This window comes from Meleagris gallopavo, chromosome 1, assembly GCF_000146605.3.
Source record: "Meleagris gallopavo isolate NT-WF06-2002-E0010 breed Aviagen turkey brand Nicholas breeding stock chromosome 1, Turkey_5.1, whole genome shotgun sequence".
Classification (NCBI taxonomy): Eukaryota; Metazoa; Chordata; class Aves; order Galliformes; family Phasianidae; genus Meleagris; species Meleagris gallopavo.
In genome coordinates, this window is record NC_015011.2 from 144,496,789 (window position 1) to 144,517,530 (window position 20,742).

General features: G+C 34.0%; 1 long non-coding RNA gene across 1 annotated transcript; it reads left to right on the top strand.

Moving 5' to 3' along the window:
* Positions 1-9,435: 9,435 nt before the first annotated feature.
* On the top strand, positions 9,436-20,511 carry LOC104917442. Its single transcript, XR_796859.3, has 3 exons — positions 9,436-9,751; positions 14,051-14,287; positions 16,334-20,511. It is a non-coding gene; the product is annotated as an uncharacterized LOC104917442 (long non-coding RNA).
* The last annotated feature ends 231 nt before the right edge of the window (positions 20,512-20,742 follow it).

The window sequence follows — 20,742 nt, forward strand, 5'->3', positions numbered from 1 at the left end:
GTAAGATGAATACCTCTCTTAATGTTAGATAGATAATGCTTTGAAAAATAATTGACCAGAGAGGGTGCAGGAACATTCTGTTAATACTCCTGGTGCCTTGCTGCTTCTACATCAGGGTAGCTACAGAAACTGCAGAACTTCAAGTCTTTATATCAGGAAAATCATGGACTATCTAGAAAAAGAAAAGAAAAAAAAAAAAAAAAAAGAACAAAAACCAAAAAACTGGCTTGTGGGCTATTTGCCCTTGTTATAGTATATTATCATGACAATACTTTAAGATAGGTAATTACTCCAAATTGCTCTCCCTTAAGGAAAGTTATTATTAAGCAAACTACATTTGTAAGTATGTAACAATGGAGAAAGCAATTACCAACAATAAGAAAGCTATAAACATTTCAGTCAGAACATACTTTTTTCTCTCTCACTCCTCAGTTTTTTATTTTCAATTTAAACGTGAATCAGTGGCAAATGCTTCTCACTGTTGCCTTAAATCAATAATGTATTTTGATGAATTCTGTTGATCTAATAAGATTATCTGCCGAAATGCCAACAAACAAAATAGGTAATAATAAAAAAGAAAATTTATCAAACAGCATTACTTGAGTGCGGCTAATTGTAGTGCCTGCAGATAATGGAAGTATTTTGGGTTTTCTACTTTTTTTAAGACTATATAAAAAGATATAAAGAGCGTTTGGTGCTTTGAAAGACATTTGAGAGTGACCTTGAGCAGTATGATTATCAAATCTGCTTGTGCAACTCACATGCACATTTCAGAAACTGAAGCATGAGATTTGAGCACTATAATCGTAAAATCATAGAAAGCTTTTCACTGGAGAAGATTTTAAAGATCATCTAGTTCCAATCCTCCTGCCATAGGCAAGAACACTTTCCACTATACCAGGTTACTTAAAAGCCCGTGCTTACAAGCCCATCCAATCTGGACTTGAACAGTTCCAGGAATGGTGTATCAAAACTTTACTGGGTAATCTGCTCCAGTACTTCACCACCCTCAACATAAATGATTTCTTATATCTAATCTAAACCAATCCTTTTTAGTTCAAAACAATTACTCTTGTCCTATCACTACACTCCCTGATAGAGTCTTTCCTTCATTCTTTTCAGCCCCCTTTAAGTAATGGAAGACTGCTTATAAGATCTCTCCAGAGCTTTCCATTCTCTAAGCTAAGCAACCTCAACTTTCTCAGGCTTTTTTCATAGCAGAATTGCTCTGATTATCTTTTAGACCTCCAGACCCACTCTAGCAGATTCGTATCTTAAGTTGGCACCCCTCAGTAACAGATGCAATACTCCAAATAGAATCTCAAAAGGTCAGGGGAAAATTACCTCCCTTAGCCCATTAGTTATGTTCTTTTTTTGATCCAGCCCAAGACATAGACATCTTTCTGGACTGCAGAAGCATACTGAGCTTTTCATCCACTAATACTCTCAAGTCTTTCTCTGAAGGACTGCTCTCAATCCAGTCATCACTCAGCCAGTATTCATGTGTAATATTGCCCTGACCAAGGTGCAAGAATGTCTTGCTGAACTATTGTTTGCACAGGTCCATCTCTCAAGCCAGTAAAGGTCCCTCTGGATGGCAGCTCTTCCCTCCAATGTGTCAACCACTGTCAGGTTCATATCATCCACAGACTTGCTCAATTCTGTTGCTAATGATATGGAATAAGCAAGTTTTTACATTTATATAAGTCTAAACATACAATCCACAGATAAAATTCATTTTGTAATTTCCTCTAATAAATCAATAATGCATTATTGTAGTAGGATTCACTCAACAACTAAATTGCTTCAAGGCAGTTAAATGCTTTCTGAGTCAGTACCTTAGAGGATAATATTTCCACTAACAAAAAAAAAAAGGGCATGAGAAGATTAAAATCTTTACAAAGCATCTGGCAGCCAACAATACTGACTAGGGATTATAAAGATCATAGATTTTAAGGAGAAAGAAATAATAATCAGGAGTTCATATGTAAAAATAAAACACAATATTTAGAGGGGAAAAAAAATATAAACCTTCACAGAAATACTCAGATGTACCAAACAAACAAAAAAACCCTCTCTTCCCTAACTTTCAGAACAATTTTGATGTGTTTAAAAAAATAAATAAATAAATAAAGAATCCCAATATAGCGTCTGCTGAGAAAAGATCAGAATGATAAGATATAGTGTGGATCACAGATTATTGCACTTTAATTTAAAAATGAGCTTAGACATCTGTGAAATTAAAACCCCAGGGTTGACAATTTATGTGACACTGTGTTGAGAAAGAAACAAAGCTTTGAGATGCAAATACCAGCTTTACCTTGCATCAGAGCAGGTAACCTTGCAAGCAACCTTCACACAGACCAGTCTCTGCTCTGACTGATGTCTCCCATACGTATCTATTTCTCCTCTCTGTTTTCCAATCAAGTTGACAGTAATTCCCAGTTCATTTTCTAAAGAGACTGATAAAAGCCAGGCTGGACCTGTACCTATTATTAACCTCTGTTGTACTGTTATTACTTATTTTTCTCCTTTGAGATAAGCAGTTACATTGCACTTGATGATCTTTGCCTGTGATGTGTTATTACATAAAAATGGTACTGCAAATGTCAGCCTATTACTGGGTCATTAAAGTCAGGTCATGATATTTGAAAATTTGATGTTCTTAACCTTTTCAGGAGTTAACCAACATATATTATGGTCTTATTTGCCTTTGTTGTTTTTGTCATTGTTTTTGCTGTTGTTGCTGTTGCTTACACTAACTATTCATATCTACAAAGGAATATAGTACACTAAAAAAGAAGGCATGAAATTTAATTGATTTATACAAATTATTGAATAAACTATGATTTCACCATTAACAACACTTGCATAATTACTTTCATGGGCCAATTTCAGACTCATTCACTATTATTTTGAGGGAGTAACTTGAAATCTATACACACATACAACTATCCAAATCTCTTCCATTTATACTACACAAATGTAAACATCATTATTTTCTCTATAAGTAGAATAATAGAATCCTCAGAGTTGGAAGGCCCCTTTAAAAGGCATCTAGTCTAACTCTCCTGCTATGAGTACAGATATTCAAAACTAGATCAGGTTGCTCAGAGCCTGGTCCAGCCTTACCTTGAAAGTCTCCAGGGACAGGGCACTAACCACATCACTGATCAACCTGTTCCATTGCATCACTCCCCTTATTGTAAAAGACGTTGTCCTTGTATCTAACCTAAATTTATCCTCTTTTCATTTGAAAACATTTCCCCTTATTCTACCACAACAGACTCTGCTAAAGAGTCTGTCTCCTTTCCTGTGTCTCCCCTTTAGATGTTGAAAGGCCAATAATCAGGTCACATCACAGCCTTCTCTTCTCTATGTTGAACAGCCTCAACTCTTTCATTTTGTCCTCACAGGAGATGCGTTCCACCCCTTGGGTCATTTTTGTGGGCTATCTCTCAATGAGCTCCAACAAGTCTATGTCTCTCCTGTACTGAGTACTCCACATCTGAATGCAGTACTCCTGGTGAGGCCTCACCATCTACCAGAGTAGATGGGCAGAATCACCTCCCTTGACCTGCTGGCCACATTTCTTTTGATGCAGCCCATGATTTAGTTGTCTTTCTGGGTTGCGAGGGCACATTACTTGTTCATGTTCAGCTTCCCATCCACCAGTATCCCCAAGTTCTTTTTGGCAGGGCTGTGCTAACCCTTTTATCCCTCAGCCTGTAATAGTAGTGGATGTTGCCTCAACCCATATACAAGACCTCACACAATTTGTTGAATCTCATGAGGTTCTCCTGCATCCACTGCTCAAGTCTGTCTAGGTCCCTCTGGATGGCATCTCATTCCTCTGGTGTGCCCATCTCACCACACAGCTTGGTGTCATCCACAAACTTACTGAAGGTGGACTTGACCACGCTGTCAATGTCAGTGATGAAAATATTAAAGAGTATCAATGCCAGCACTGACCTCTGGAGGACACTTCTCATCACTGATCTCCATCCAGACATTGAGCCACTGATAACCACTCTCTGGACTCTATTCTGCAGCCAGTTCTTTGACCACTGAACATTCCACGCATCAAAGCCATATCTTTTGCATCTAGAGAGAAGGTTGTTTTGAGGTACCATGTCAAAGGCCTTACTGATGTTGAGATAGGTGACATCAGTGAGTCTTCCCTGGTCCACTGATGCAGTCGCTACCTCATAAAAGGACACTATTTTGGTCAAGCAGGAGGTAAACAGAGATTTCCTGTCTATCAGTAGCAGTATATATTTGTTACAAAGCATTGCTGAAGAAAATTAAGCTAAGCAGAAAATAGTTGCCATTTTCAGTCACAATTGCAAATATTCAATAATATGCATATATGAAAATGAACTGGCAAGATATTTTGGAGATATGAATTAAAACTACAAATCTCAGCTAATATCTGAAACTTATCACATGTCTGATAGGCATGATAAGATGCCAGAAATTGTGCTACTTTCTTGTACTACTGCAATCCCAAAAGAAAAATATCTCAAACATTCATTATTATTTGCAAGACAAGAGTTTGCATCACCTTTTGCCAGCAGCTGGAAAAAAAAAAACAAGCAAAGAGGTAGAGTTGAACTATTTGCCACGTTTGACTTGAAATGGTATCAAAAAGCTTCTGAGAAGCCATTCAGAATGAAGTTTAAGTAGAATCCAGACTCCATCTTCTGCTTGGACACTCAGATTCTCTAAATAATTCAATCTAAGAATATAGATATACTTTTAAGTTCTCAAATTTCCTTTATACCTTTGGTTTCTGTAGACAACATTTTAATATAAGTTATTAAGTGTCTTCTTTAAGGTATCTATTTGAAACTGCTATGTAAAGAATCTATAGAGAATAACTTTTCTAATTGTATTCCTGGCTCATGTCCAGCTTTCCATCCACCAGTATCTCCAAGTTCTTTTTGGCAGGGCTGTGCTGAATCCTTTCATCCTCCAGCCTGTATTGGTAGTAGATGTTGCCTCAGATTGTTTGTATTTTTGAAAACACATTGCTTTATTCTTTAGTTCAATACATTTGATGATATTTGATGATATTAAGAAAATATTCCATGAGAACCTTCTTTAGTTGCTGCTAAAATATTTTTTGGAAATTACTGAAGAACCGTATGTATACTCTTGAAATACATCTTAAAAAATGGTTTTATTGATGTATATCAATGGTATGATGATCTCTAAGAAGAGAATTGTCATTCTTCAACTGTAAGAAGACAGAACTTTTTTTTCCTGATGTATAATTATTACTGAATAAATGCTCTTGAAATTTTGAAACAGCTCCTAAAGGAACAGTATAATTTTTTCAGGTACAATGTCCGTATATGTTTGAAACAAGAGGTTGACAAAGCCATGTAAAATGATTCGTGCATTTTTTTCATGCTACTGACACATAGTCTCCATAGATGGAGCAATATGGAATGGCAGTTTTATGAACTAATATGAACTGCACAAGATTGCAATATTACTTTAGTAATCACTTTAATTTATGAGAAAAAAGCACAAAACTATAACAGCTCTTAGGCAAAATAAGTTGAACTAATAGCACATGATAGAGACTCTAGGAGTCGGGAAATCTGAGACCCAGTAGTGGTTTAAAATCTTCTTGAGAAATTAGATGAGTAGCATGTGATAAACAAATTCTGGATATGAATATATTTATCGGAGACTTTCATGTTGTCACGATAAGGTCTTGCCTTAGTCTCTGGATGTAACAGAACAAGCAGATTGACATTAGAGTGTCATTCACCTGATGAATCATGTAATTCTTCCTATTAGTACTGATGTGGAGAAGTTTAATGTAAAATGCAAACAGTATGGCTTTCAACAGAAGGCTGACTACACTTCAGCTCAATTTTCTGAACATTTGTCAATGGTTTACGGGCTGGTTCGGCCCGGTTCTGTGACTAGCAGGGCGGAGGGATCTGCAGATCCGCGCCTCTGGAAAAGGGAAACAGAGGACCCCAAAATAATTAAAAACAGCGGCAACGATCTGAGGAGAAACAAACTAACTTACTAAATATAGTATCAGAATGCAAGATAACACACCATAATACAATATAATTAGAATGGAAGCTAATAAATCAAATATAATTAGAGAGAGAATGTCCAAAAGGTGGATAGGCCTCACAACAATGCTGAGGTGAGATGTGCAGTCCAGCTGAACAGCAGGGAGATAGGAAGAGAGCCGATGAAGAAGAGCGGAAGAAGAAGAGCAGACGAAGAAGAGAGCATCAAGTGACCTTGCCAGGAGTTATATCTCCTCTCTGACCACAAAGGCCTCTGGGGAATGTAGTTCTTCTTCTCTTCCAGAGAGGTACCCGGAACTTGAGCATTAACAGTTAAAATCCCAGTGCACTACATGATGTTATGATGTGGAATACCGATAACCAAAAGTCATAAAACCATGATAACATTTTCTGTAAAAAGCTTCTTCTGCCTTTTATGACTGTGTTATTTTTGCCATTATTAGAAATCCAATGACAGACTGTGATGTTTTGGCAATTTTCTTTCTTTCAGAAAAAATTATCTTTCTGGTGTTGGTCTTAGATCTGTGCATTATTTTAAAGATGTTCTAGGTCTTTAGTTGACCTTTACTAGGACAAGAATGTATAATCTACCTTACTTGAGAAGCAAATATCTCTTCAGAGTTTTGACCCTTCCATCACGGAAATGTCCTGCCATACCTGAGAAAGAAATTGTTTAAATGAACTTTCTAATTGTGAACAGTATCTAATTGTGAACTAGCCTAGTTGGAAGCCTCAGCAGGTGCATCTCTATCAAAAATAATTTCACTGCATCTTCTCTATAATTGAATTGACAAAGTTCTGCTGCATCATGATGTTTTCTTTCATTATAATGACAACTGTGATATACTGCAAGTCATTTGCTTAAGCAGGAAAAAAGTGGATAAAAAATGAGAAGAAAACTATCAATTTCAACCACATTTCTTAAAACTAAGCACCTGAAGGGGAAAAAAAAACAAAACAAACAAATAAAAAAAAACCAGGATAAGTGAAAAATAATATGAAATATTAAATCTTTTTTGTTACTCTACCTGCACTTAAAATATTATTCTTATTATTCTTTGTGAGAACAGAAAAAGTACTAATGACTTAAAACTACTTCGGTTGCCATCAGTGGAATGAGCTCTGAAGTTCTCCCTGTTAATGAAAATTTGTTTTTCTTTCATTTTTCTCATTAAGAACACCCATTTCAATACATTCCGTTAATATAAGCAGAAAATATCATCTGCATGTCATACTGCAAAAGCAATTTGCAACCTTCCAGTAGTAGAAACATCATAAGTAGCTTTTATACTCAGCTATAATGCAGTGTGCTCAGTTTTCTAACAGGCAGAAATAGCCAACCTCAAATAATACTACTGTGATTATGATTTCTAAAATTGCATACTACTTTGTATTTATAAACATATGAGTATCAAGATACATATAGCCAATAAAACTTTTGGTCTATTGAGTAACTAATGCATTTATCACTACCGGTTCTAAAGAATTTCACCTCAGTTGTCAATTTTTTCCAAACACCTTTTAAAAGATAATCAGAACATATATTTGTGTGGCTACACTTTATGTTCCCAAAATATACTGCCTTTTCTCAAAGCCTTTTAGATACATACAGCTACTATTTTTCCCTAAACTATGCAGTAATTTTCAGAAACAGAAAAAATGATGACTTAAGGAAAGATTTCTGTCTTTGAGGAAAGGTGGTCCCAAATAAGATGAAAATAAGTAGTGTGCAGTAGGAGATCTTTTATAATTTGTCTTCTGAAAAACACACAGACCGTATGAACTGCTCAGTTGTCAACAGAGCGCTCCCAACTGTCAAGTATGCTGCTTTCCGTCTATTGACAACTAAAAACAAAACAAAACAAAGCAAAATGCAATGCCTACAAGGAGATTAATGTCCCAAGGATAATTCAGCAGATTTACTGTTTGTTCACTGCTCAGTGTAATTTTTTTTTTTTTTTAAAGTTGACAAACAGGAGTAGGCTTTAACATTTAGTCTACAATCCTGACTTCAGTGGCAAAGCCCACTCCAAACTGGAGTGAAGTAAGATCTTGATCTCCACTGATTTCAATCAAAGTATATAAACTTAACTCTTGTATAGACACAAGAATGTTTAGAAGCTTTCACTTCACCTCTCAGACAGTGAGGATGTTTCATTCAATCAGACACCAATGCCTACAGAAAATCATCTATATTTGCTTTTATTTGCTGCATTCTTGTTCTGGGAACAAGAATAGTACTCAAGCTATTCTATACTCATATCCAGCAAAAGTATCCCAACTTATTTCTTGATTTCAGTTTTGGCTCTTCTGCTTAATGTTACAGGCTTTATAATGGCATGAACAGAAAGATATGTCATGCCAGTGCTGTCTGTACCTTGAGAACTGTTAGACTCTCAAGAGGACCTATGCTGAAATTCCAAGAATATAGCAAGAAAAAGTTAATTTCACTACTCAAACAATTCTGAAACAGAAATTTGAGAAAATTTTGGCCTGCCAGCACAGTACCTTTGAAAATGCAAATAACGTCATAAACTGCAATACACTGATGAAAGTCTCTGAGTGGAGCTAGGAACAAGTTGATCTACATGACCCTATCAGCCTATCTGAAAAGCCAATGTGCCATTTGTTTTTGTATTGTGCCACAGAACAGACGTGTTTTGATACACAACACGTTTGAACAGCTAATTAATATTTGTATCAGTCTGGCATATTCTATATAAGCACATATTGGGAAAACACAACATCCTGTCAAATATGATTTAATAAGTAAGTCCAGCTACCTGGCTAATGTTCAGTAAAATGGCTATGAAAGCCTATATGTCTGCTTATGATGCAAATACTTCTCTCTGTTGAAAATAACTTGAAAATAACTGTCATTTTTTAATTTTTTTTCTTCCCTTAGCAAATTAAATAACCATAGATTCACAATCATGCTTTTAAATACTGTGAAAATATATTTCTCATTTAACAGCTATTTGACAAATATCTGTTACATCTATCTGACTTTAAAATAATTAAATCTTACTCTCCAATATAAAAAATAATGCATAGTTTCTTAAATATTTTCAATGTTTTAATTTTAAATATTAAACAAACTTTCTCCCACTGAGGAAAAGGCCTGTAATGATAATTTTGGAGTTTAGGGGAAAAATATATATATATTATATATATATGTTTTATTCTACGTATAAATGTTTAATATCTATTAAATAATATTGTGAATAATCTATAGTTAAATCAGTAATTTATAAATTTATAAATGCAATGTCACTATTTTTCTTGAAGGTAATTGTCAAGAGTGCTCCATCTACCAATTTTATTAATACTTATTCAGAAATTAAATTAAATTTCACTTTATATTGCTGCCATCATACAAATAGGGTCATCTGTAATGATGTCTTTCAGTTTGTTCAGTTATAGACAAAATTTACAAAAAAGAACTATTCACATGTTATAACGCAACTATGGTTGAAGAAATACAGTTTATTAAGGAACTAGGCATGATCTTCTCTGAAACTGAATCTGATATTGCTTTGGTAGGAAACGTCATAATGCATAGTGCTTAATTTCCAGTCTTTTTTCCAGGTATTTGAGTTTTAATAGTTCATTAAGTGGAAGAATGTGGATATCTGCTGTATTGTTAACTTTCAGAGCCAACATCTTGAGGAGCATTTCAGCAACCCTCGGTATAGTACAGTTACGATATCAACCATAAGATTTCCTTTTTAATTGTTATCTAACCTTGAATATGATAGACACCTTCCTCTTTTCATAACTTTTCTCAGAGAGCTATATTCAAAATTTCAGAATGCATAATAATTATTTGCACAGCTATCTGCATAAGTACACTCACAAATAACTTTGAGAACAGTAATTCAGTTGAGAAAAACCTTTTTATCCAAAAGTACCAATCAGTAATAACAGTATATTACAAAATCTGAAAAGTAAAGCACCTAATTCATTCAGCTATTAATTCATTTAGGACAGTTTGTGGAGTTGTACATGTGGAAGATCTACTTTACAATGAATGAATTAATGGTTTGAGAAATAGGAGGTGGTGTCTTTTTATTTTCATCATAAATTGACCTATCTTGCTTAAGTCAGCATTATAGCAGAATATGGTTTGTAAGCTAAACATTTTCTACAATAGACCATATAAAATAGGATGATAAAAATATACAAAGCCAGGAGTTAACTTAATCAATCTATGCCTGTGACAGGGGGGCAGTAGGCCCCTACCTCCCACCCCTCCCGGCTCCACAAAATGGGAAGGAAAAGGGAAAAGGGGTAGGGAGATTGGAGATGGAATCAAGGAAGGGAAAAAAACCCAGCAGCAACGATCTATGGAGGAAAACTTATTTTACTAACTATGATATCAAAATGCAAGATTACACAATATAATACAATCTAATTGAAATTGAGACTAGTAAATCAAATAAAATAGGAGAGAGAGAGAGTTCCGGAGACCGAGTCAAACCTGAAAAGCTTGGTACGGCTAGGAAAGCACCCTCCAACCCACTGCTAGGCAGTAAGACTGCCCAACAGGAAGGGCCAGATCCCATGACTTCCACGATGGACAGGGACAGGTACTTGAAATGGAACATTAACACTTTAACTCCCAGTGCACTACATGATGTTATGATGTGGAATACCAAAAACCAATAATCACAAAACCATGACATTCTCTTAAGATGTTTAATAGATCACAGGGATCACTCTCTAAACTACTTGCTGATGTCTGTGGACTAGAAGTCTAGATTGTTTAAAATCGAGATATCCTATATTGCCTAGAGACATTCAAATATCATCAATTTATTTAGGCAGTGAGATTTATTTAGTCAAAGTTTCCTATTTCATTTTGGAGGGAGTTAAGCCTGCAGTCAGATATTTCCCCAAAAGACACTAAGATTGAACATGTGTTCTGCTTAGATTTCAGTACTTTCCAAAGATATGTTTGAAGTTGGTCATCTAGTTCATAGTTCTGGAAATAAACAGAAAGTTATGCTGTGTAGTTTTTTCCAAGTCCATTTCAAAACCAGGTTTTCCTACACAAAATACTCTATCTGAGGAAATTAGGGTGAATTCTGTATTTAATAAAAAAGTAGTTATGTATTGTAGTACAAAAAGTCTCCAAATTATAAAAAATAAGAAATATAATCACAAGTTTTCATAGAAATAACACAGTAAAGAGATAGATGTTGTTATGTAGTAGATTGTTTTCCCCTCTGATTCTTACAGCAATGTAATACTATAGCAATAGATAATGAACTACAAGAGCTGTTTTTCAAAGGAGATCATATATGTTTCTTAAGAACACTGGCACTGTTCTCATACAACAGTTTTCTCCACAAAGTTGTGATTTTTTTTTAGTTTTGTCATTGAAATGACTTTATGTTTTGAGTAATAAAGAGTTATTTGTTTCTGATTTATTCTATGAAGTTCCTAAAGCCTTTTGCTGTGAAATACATGTACAAATACATAAGATGTTATATCAGAAAAAATAATTTTTACTTTACTCATATTCAGCTCATATTTCTAGGTGAAATCCTAACTCACAATGGATTAAATGAGAATGCTGCTATTGGCTTTTTCAGAGATGGAAATTAACTTCTCCTATGTCTCTCTTATCTCAAGAATTTCATCAGATTCTTGTGGTGTTTTGTTTTTTTTTTTAACACTTCTAATCTATTTATTGTTTATAGTCACTACTTTACAAATTATCCTTCAAGTAGAACAAAGTCAATATCACTGAAAACTCATTTTGAGTTTTCATTAAGAACTAGACCAAAAAAGAACCCGGTAATTTTGCTGCTCATCTTTATAACATGAAGCTTTTGAGTTCCTACCCTCTATACCTTATAGCCCTTAGCTAGTCTCTGAGTTAAAACATTTTCTTTGATTTTATGTCTATCTTGCTCCTTGGAGGACAGAACTGGCTCATGCTATTCTGATTAAAGATAGCTAAAAGAGCAGTCCCATCTTTTTCATGTCATTGCTTTGAAAATTCATCATTTGAGCAACTATGGCCATATTACATTGTAGACATTTCTTAGACAGTCTGCTGTGTAGTTCATGGGCAGAAATAGTAATTGATAGAATTCACTCTTCAATAGATGTTTAAAATAGGTCCAAAGAGTTAAGGAGTCTTTATCAGAATGAATGAGGTAAAGGTCAGGAATATTGGTGTACACCAAATAGTTGATCATGTTTTTCTCAGCTGTGTTCCATTAGAGCTGCAGCAGTCATTTGCAGATTCATAGCTTACTTTAAAGCAAAGTTTTAAGTATGCTTGTGTAAATATGAAGATTATTGCCAGAATATCTGGAATCTGTCACGTATACTAACATAAAATTTTTACATATCACTTTATTAAGAAATGTGCAATAAGTAGACACACGATAGTTCAGCTAAAGGTTTCTCTTTTATATTAAATTTTGGTTAAGCTATTTACCTCTAATTTCCTGTTGGATGAATTTCTGTGGCAATTCAAATGAAAGCCCTGTAGAAGTGATACTTAACAGTTTGCCATAAGTACCTGATAATCTGGGAAAGCCTGTGTATGGTAGGTGCTGATGGAAACTCAAAAATGAAAAGCTAAGTGAAACCACCAGTGCTCCTCTGCCACTAGATATGTGCTGGAATCCTGGCTTTGGTAGTCAGATAGTAGGAAGCTTAACTGACAACAAATTCTAACATTAGACCTTATTTAACAAACACAGTTTGAATGGTATAGAAAGCAATTAATTTCAGTGAACTTCTGACTCCAAAGAACATGAACCACTTCAGTCTTTTCCATTACAGATGAGATTACTTCTGTTATGAAGCAAAGAACAAATCTCTTCAATTACTTGAAACCCATTAATTCTAACTGCATTATTAATATCTGTCCTTTTCTGTTAAAGCAAGTGCTCCCAATAATCATTTGAGGTGCTGAAAATAATATAAATCCCTTTTAAAAGGAGCATGATGAGATAAAATCCACACAGAAGGAAGATGCTGGATAAAAATGTGTTTGATATCCTTCCTCCCATTATGTGTTCTACAGCATCAATAACTTAAGAATATATCAGTAAATCCATTACTCTGGGTTGCCTGTCAGTATTGTATTAGATGAACGCAAATCTTGCATTTGTTTTCCAGGCATTGTTGGATCTATGACTGTTATAAAGAAAATTCATGTTAATTATTTTTTAATAGATGTGTCTTTTAAAAAAGAGTCAAATTTTTACAGCTTAAATAATTTTTAAATCTTACTCCTTACCAATTTTCTTTTTCATTGCCATTTTTCCTTTTTGTAACTTTGTAAAGTTTAGTATTTTCACCCCAAGTGTTTTTCCTCCACAGACACTGATCTTCCAATTCTACATTCTGTAACATATCTTCTTTTGTGTAGTTTATCTATTTGCTTTCTTTCTGGTGTCACCTGTTTCACCCCAACTACAAGTTATCATAGAAGCCTTCCCACTTTACTGGATACTTTTACACTTCCAAATGAAACAGAGACATGGTCCGTTTTCCAGCTCTGTCACAAAATAAACAGCATAACTGTGTCATGCTCACACTATACCTGATTCTGGCTGTTGTATTAATTCCCTCAGATTTATCTTATAATTCGAACTTAAGTTTTTACTGTACAAAATGACAGAATTAATCTGAGTTTGAAACATCTGAACACAGTATTTTCACAGCAAGAAACTGAGGAAGAAGGTAAAAAGTTGCAGGATCATTTCAAAGTGCAAAGTTTGCATGCGCCGCATCGAGCAACTGGGTAGGATGTATCTCAGTCAGTAGCTAGTCTTATCTCTACACTACTACAACACTGCCTAAGGGATGTCTTACACAGTCCCTGCCCCAACTGTGTCTGAGTGAGGATCTGAATAGCATGGCAATTACTTGCTTTCTAATCCTCTTTTGAAACATAGATCTATTCTATGAATCCATACAGTTTCAGAGATATTTATTTATTTATTTATTTATTTTTTCAGGAGAGTGAACTGAAGATCTTTCTTTTAAGTTGCTGTAGGATTTTTCCCCATAAAGACACATCAGTTGCAAGTTAAAATATCTGTCCTGCCAGAGAAGATAGAACAACTCTTGAAAACATGGGAAGACATTTAACAACTGTCACCACTCCCTCTGATTTGCACTTTCTCTGGAAATAGATGGCTCCAAAATGAGCTCAAACTCTGTGAGATAAGAGACTGACTCATCATTCCATTCAGGTAAAGTGCAATTTGGTCCATTTTATAACTCACACAACAATGCATTCTCCTTAGCTGTCCTCAAACACACACACACAAAATCATTTAAGCATTTCTAGATAGAAATTAAGAAAAAATAGTACAATAAACAAATAGCTACAATCTATAACATATCACATTACAGAGCAAATTGTATCCATGTTTCATATTTAAATCACATTAACTTTTGAACCTCTAAAGTCCAAATTGTTATACCATCGAGGGCTTACTCAAAATTGTTAACATACCAAAAATATTGAGCTGTGGATTCAATACCTGAGAAAAAGTCACCTCTTCTACTAAACAGAATATTTTAATAGACAAGTGTTCATGCTGACCTTTACATGGATCAAACAACACAAATATCACATTTATTTTTTTTTTCAAGTAAAAGCACACCATCCTTGCTGTTCCTGAAAAATCTGAAAATCAGTAATCATGATGCTTCAGAGAGATTTAGAGAAATAATCTGTAAAGCACATATATTATTTTGTAAATACAGATGATAATCCTGAAATTCCAATGGAATACCTTGGTTCTCTACCACACTTCTCTGTACAAAATTGAAGCTAAAAATGCTATATAATCATACTAATGAAAACATCATTGAATGTTGGCACTTGCACAATCTGATAGTTTTGCTTGTTCTTTAAAAAAATCATCACCATATCAAGTGGCCAGAAATATGTACAAAAAATGATGTTGTATTTAATGACAGGAGTCTCCTTTTCAGGGTTTTGTTTATGTGGCTTGTTCTAGGGCTAATATACCTAAATACTGTAATTGAAATGTACGAAAAGAATTAATGAGATGAAAAATATTTTTTCATAATTTCAACGCGCACAGCATATCTGTTTTATTAATAGGTGAGTACTTATTACAAGATATATGCACATCATTTATTCATGAAAATGATCCAAGAGATGGAAGACCTCCTTAGTAAGGATAAGCAAAGAGAGCTGAGTTGTTCAGCCAGGTGAAGAGAAAGCTCTGGGGAGCCTTTCAGTATTTAAAGGGTGTCTGTAAGAAAGAAGATTAGAGACTCTTTAGTGGGGGCTGTTGTGATAAGATAAGGAAAAATGTTTTCAAACTGAAAGACGGTAGATTTAGTTTAGACACAAGGAAAAAGTTTTTTACAGTGAGAGTGGTGAGGCACTGGAATAGGTTGCCCAGAGATGTAGTGGATGTTCTATCCATGGAGACATTCAAGAACAGGGTGGGCTGGACTCTGAGAAACCTGATCTACTGTAGATATCCCTTTTCATTGCAGGGTACTTGGACTAGATGACATTTAAGAGTCCCTTCCAACTCTTAGGATTCTATGATTCTATGATTCTATTCAATGAATGATATATGCCTTCCTAAATGGAACTAGCCACACTTTTTTCTTGTTTGCTGCATCAACACAGAGCAGATTTTTGAAAGGCACAGTTTAATACAGACATAGAAGCTGCAGAGACATAAACATAAATCCATTTCATGAGAAGCTATTCTTTGAATGAGGTTTGATTACACAGGCTCAACTAGAAAAATTAGAAAATGTTTGGACTCTCTTATTACTTTTTCTTATATATATATATTTAAATAATATAACTAGAAAAAAATGCATGCATTGTAATAATTAGCATTTTTAAAATTATAGTAGCAAACATACTGAACTATCTTCTCCTTGTCTGCAAGTTTATATTTACAGTATATTGAACACTGAGCTTGAAGCATATTTAGGAAGTTACAGAAAGTTTCTCAGTACAGTATTGTACAATGGATAAATGTATATGAATATGCAATGGATATCATAGATTAGATTGTATTTTCAGTGATTGTATATGCATTTAACCATTCAGAATGCAACAATTCATAAAATGAAATACTGCTTCAGTGGTGTTTCTAAAATATAAATATTCTAAACTGTTTCCTGTAAATAGTGATAAACTGTTAATGCTATTTATTATTCTGAATTGCTAATTTCAGTTTCTTTTCTAATACATAAAGTAATATTTTGTTTATTATTTTTGTTTCTTTGCACAGCACAGTTTTGGTTGATACCAGCAAAGTAATTCGAACAAGGATGAGGAAGACATGAGATGCCTTATTATCATTCATTATAATAAATTATTGTTTATATAAATGCCTAAGATGCTGAGAATATTAATTGAAGAGTTATGCTTTTTTATTGTATTTAATTATTTATTTTAGGTAGCGATTAAAATTTAGCACAAAAGTGGCAATGTTTAACACTCAGGGGTAATTATAATTGTTATGCTGGCTCCATTGCCATAGAAGTACCATGAGAAATCATGAGTAACACAGTTTTAAACATTCTTGATACATATGAATTAAACTGAAGCAAGATTATTTAACAGACTATCCCATAAAACTGCCTTAAAGAAAAAAAAATCTCTATATAATATCATTATCACAGAGAATAAACTTTACACTTTACAAAATGTCAATTTTGACAGTTAATGAAAAGATAAGAATTAATGTACTAAATCTTCTACAATTAAGATGAATTAATTTAAAAATCAGTGATGAAAACTAATGTAATAAACTTGAAATGTAGTGGAAAATAGCTTTTTCCAATCAGAGATTTTATAAATTAGCATTTTCTGAGCAATTAGCAAATGACTATGAAGTTTAAAGATGTGAATGTAAAAAGCTACAAATATTTTTTGATTTCTGAAATGAAGATTTATGCATTATGCCATTCTGGAAGCCAATGAAAGTAAAATAATTCAAAAATATTTAAGATTTTTGTGAGTAAGAAATGTTTTAATGTGTTTGTAGAAGTGATGTGAAAAAGAATGAAGTATATAATAAGGGAGTGGTAATAAACAGTTATCAGGATATAGGCACATTTTAACTTTGCAAATCTAAAAATGTGGAAGTCTCTAAGAATAGCTTAGAATAACATAGATTTCTGCTCAGTGCCAAATTCAGTGCTCCCTCTACTCTCATCTACTTCCTCAGCTGAAGTGCCCTGTGCTCACCTGAGAAAGCTGCTTATATGAATGCATAGACATTTTGTTGTTGTTTCACAGTTTTCAATTCAGATATGTCAGTTTTCAAGTCTAGATCTCTGCACAGCTGCAAAAATGCCCATGTTAATGCAGACCTGATAAACTGATGAAGGTGCAGAAATAGGCAGTTGAGGGGAGAAGGTAATCAGGGGATGAAATGGACACATTAACAGCAAATAACAGATGAAATTACTTAAAGATCTATCAACACTGCAAGAAATTAGGGAAGTCATTTAAGGTTATAACACAGATACGTACAGACTCATAATCTCAGTATTTTCCTGCCTGAAGTAAAAATTTAATATAGGAAACTAGGATAAAAGTCAATAAATAAATAATCTAAAAGTATCACTGTTTGTATGAGCCTAAGAATTCTACTTCAATGAAGATCTCCAGAGATATTAGAGGCATGCTTTTAGGCATACCTACCAGCAGAAATCAGAATAAAAGACAGTTCTTTCGTTTTTATTTAAAACTATACCAGAGGATCTACTTTTTTCCCTCTTATTTTCATCTTAGTGCTTGAGCACATTTTGCTGCTTCATTCTAGAATGAAGAAAGAAAGACATGATGACATTTTACTCAGTTTACTGCAATTTTGCTTGGGGAACTAGCTGTTATCATAGCCTGACATTCCACTTCTCAACTGAAATTCTTTCCTTCAAAAAAGATGCTAGATGCAATTTATTTATTTATATTTAATCATGATAGCATGCTGAGCTTCTAGTAAGATATAATCATCTATTGTATAATCAAGACACTTGATTACACATCCTCTTGTTTTCTTCTTCTCTGTAGGGGAAAGCTACCTGTATACCAGACAAAAAAATTATGGGAGTTCAATTTGCATTTCCAGTAAAACAACAGTATCAAGGCCTAGTGTAGTAGGAACTGAGAGGCCAACAACAACAAAAAAAAAAGTCTGAAACTTTCTTTCTTCCTTCTATTGCTAAGATCATACTTTAGTTCATAAACTTATATCCAAGATAGCACATCACTATTAAGTATGTGAAAAGCAATGTGATGTGCAGGGCTAAAGTACTTTTATATTAGACATGGGAAAAGTTTACTTTGTCCTGAAAGAATAAAAGTTAAGAAATTTCCTTAAAACTCTAGTGCACTAAAAAAGGTATGCAGCACAGGATATTATGTTCCCATTCTATGAGCATTTTCACAGGATTCCACCACATTCAAGCTCATTCATGCATATAGCAGAAAAAATTAAGGTACACCTCTATTATTTCGTGACTTCCAAGGGCTTGATTTTGCAAATCTAAATTTAATTCTTTTAATGTAATTTTTGTATATCATATATTATAAAGGAAGTGTCTGGATAAGAAAGAACTATTTAATAACTATAGTACTGTAACTTGTTTGTTCCTGGGTGTTCTTGTGTAAAAGTGGAGTAGTTAAATTTAAAATTATTTTTAATTACAGAAGCAGGAACATCTTACCCTAACACTGAGTTATGTCCACTATTAATGAACAATTTAATTGATCAAATTATCATGCAAGCACTAAAACGTCTTGAATTTCAATGAAATAATGTTTCCTTTTAAAGTTGGCTTCTATTTTTAGTACTTAAAAGACATATATTTTTAGCTTTTCCTAACTGATAGAGGATTTATGTAGACACAAAGACACTGCAAATAAAAATGGATTTTCTCATGTACACTTCTCAGGAACTAAGCAAGATCCAAAATTTAATGAGAGCTGAAACAAAATAGCAGTAACATCTGCTGTTTGTTTGTTTGTTTGTTTGTTTGTTTGTTTTTCTAGTAGTAAACCTGCAAGCTTTGTAGACTCATTTGGGACAATTACATGGTTCTTCTGACAGAAGATACAAAAGTCACCTGACTTTTGGGTAGATGTTGATATAGCAAAAGTGAACCAATAAGAAAAAATAAGATCTTTGCCAAAATCTCATGTTCAGCATGTTGTCCTCATTTTGTCACTCTGTTAAGTGAATGCTAGACAGTCACTCGCAGTCCAGAACAAAAAGTCCACAACTAGTAGTAAGATGGTGTGTTACCATGGATACAAACAGCCGGATGCTTTGTGTGCTCATCTAGTGAGATAGCACCACAACCTGGCTATCTACTAGCTTCAACAAGAGTGAAACAACTACTCCCTAGAAACACAAGATTACAAGGTGAGTATATCTAATCAGAAATATATCTTTCTGATGCCTACAGATCATTACTTTTGTAACAAAACTGTGCTTCCAGTCCATGAAGTCTGGGTGACATCACTTAAGTCGGTGATCATCTAGAAACAGAACTCAGAGAACAAAAAATAACCTGAAAGAATTATTCAGCAACCCATTTTCAGAGACTTGCACTAATGTGATCAGTTATCAGCTGAGTTACTTCTATTTTAAATTTGGAGAAAGAGTGCATGACTGATACAAAGTCTAGGTGCCTTGGGGGAGAAAGTAACACTAAGAACTGACCATACTTATTGCGCTAGAAGATTAGGGGAAAGTATTGTATATAAAGAATTTGCATAAAATAAAGATTCTATAAAGAACATGTGATCTAATTTAAATAATTTAATCAGTGAAACCCTATTTTGAAGGCACTATGAATGAAAACGACAAAATGGGAAAACATAGTTCATGGCAAAGAACAGACAAGCAGGCAAAACTGTCACTAAAATACTGTGGTATACTTCAGAACTGCGGGCTCAGGACCGTATCCTCTTTAATTTCTGAAACGAAAAAATTACATAAAGCTCTCTGAATTTTAGTAAAGGAGAAGGTTAGATTCTGATCTTAATTCTAATAATTTGTCATAAGTTGTGCTCTTTGTTTATTTATAGCCTTTTAATTTGCTAGTCTTCTGTTCTTTTTACTCTGCCTGTTTCTTTGTCTTCCACAGAAGAATTCTCTGTTACTTGTGAGAGGAAATAATGTAGGATTCAATTCATGGATATTAACGTCAAGTTTTCAACAAGAGAATCTCTGAAATTAAAAATCAATTATGATGGTCTAGAACCTCAAGTATCAGACAGTCAATCAGATTTCACATTTAAGTAAAGGTCAAGATCTCTGGTATTTCTTTAAAATTGGCAGCGATATAAGTTCTGTGGGGCATGTGGGGCAATTTCTTCAGAGACAGATAAATATAAGGTACAGTCCATAAGATATTTTTGAGTCAAATCACTCCAGTAAAAATAATAATAATAATAATAATAATAATAATAATAATAAAAAGTAGTCACTGTCCTGAGGAAAACAAGAAGCAAGGAGTCAAAACTGAAAGAAAAAAGTATGAAATGAAGATTTTGGGAGCAAAATGTCAATTGCGTTAAATGGAAGGCCAGAAGAATTCATTACAACAGGAACAAAAATCAAAAAAAAAAAAAGTAACAACTTATTTCCTTTTAAGTGTCTTCTTTATTCACCCAAGTCCAGTG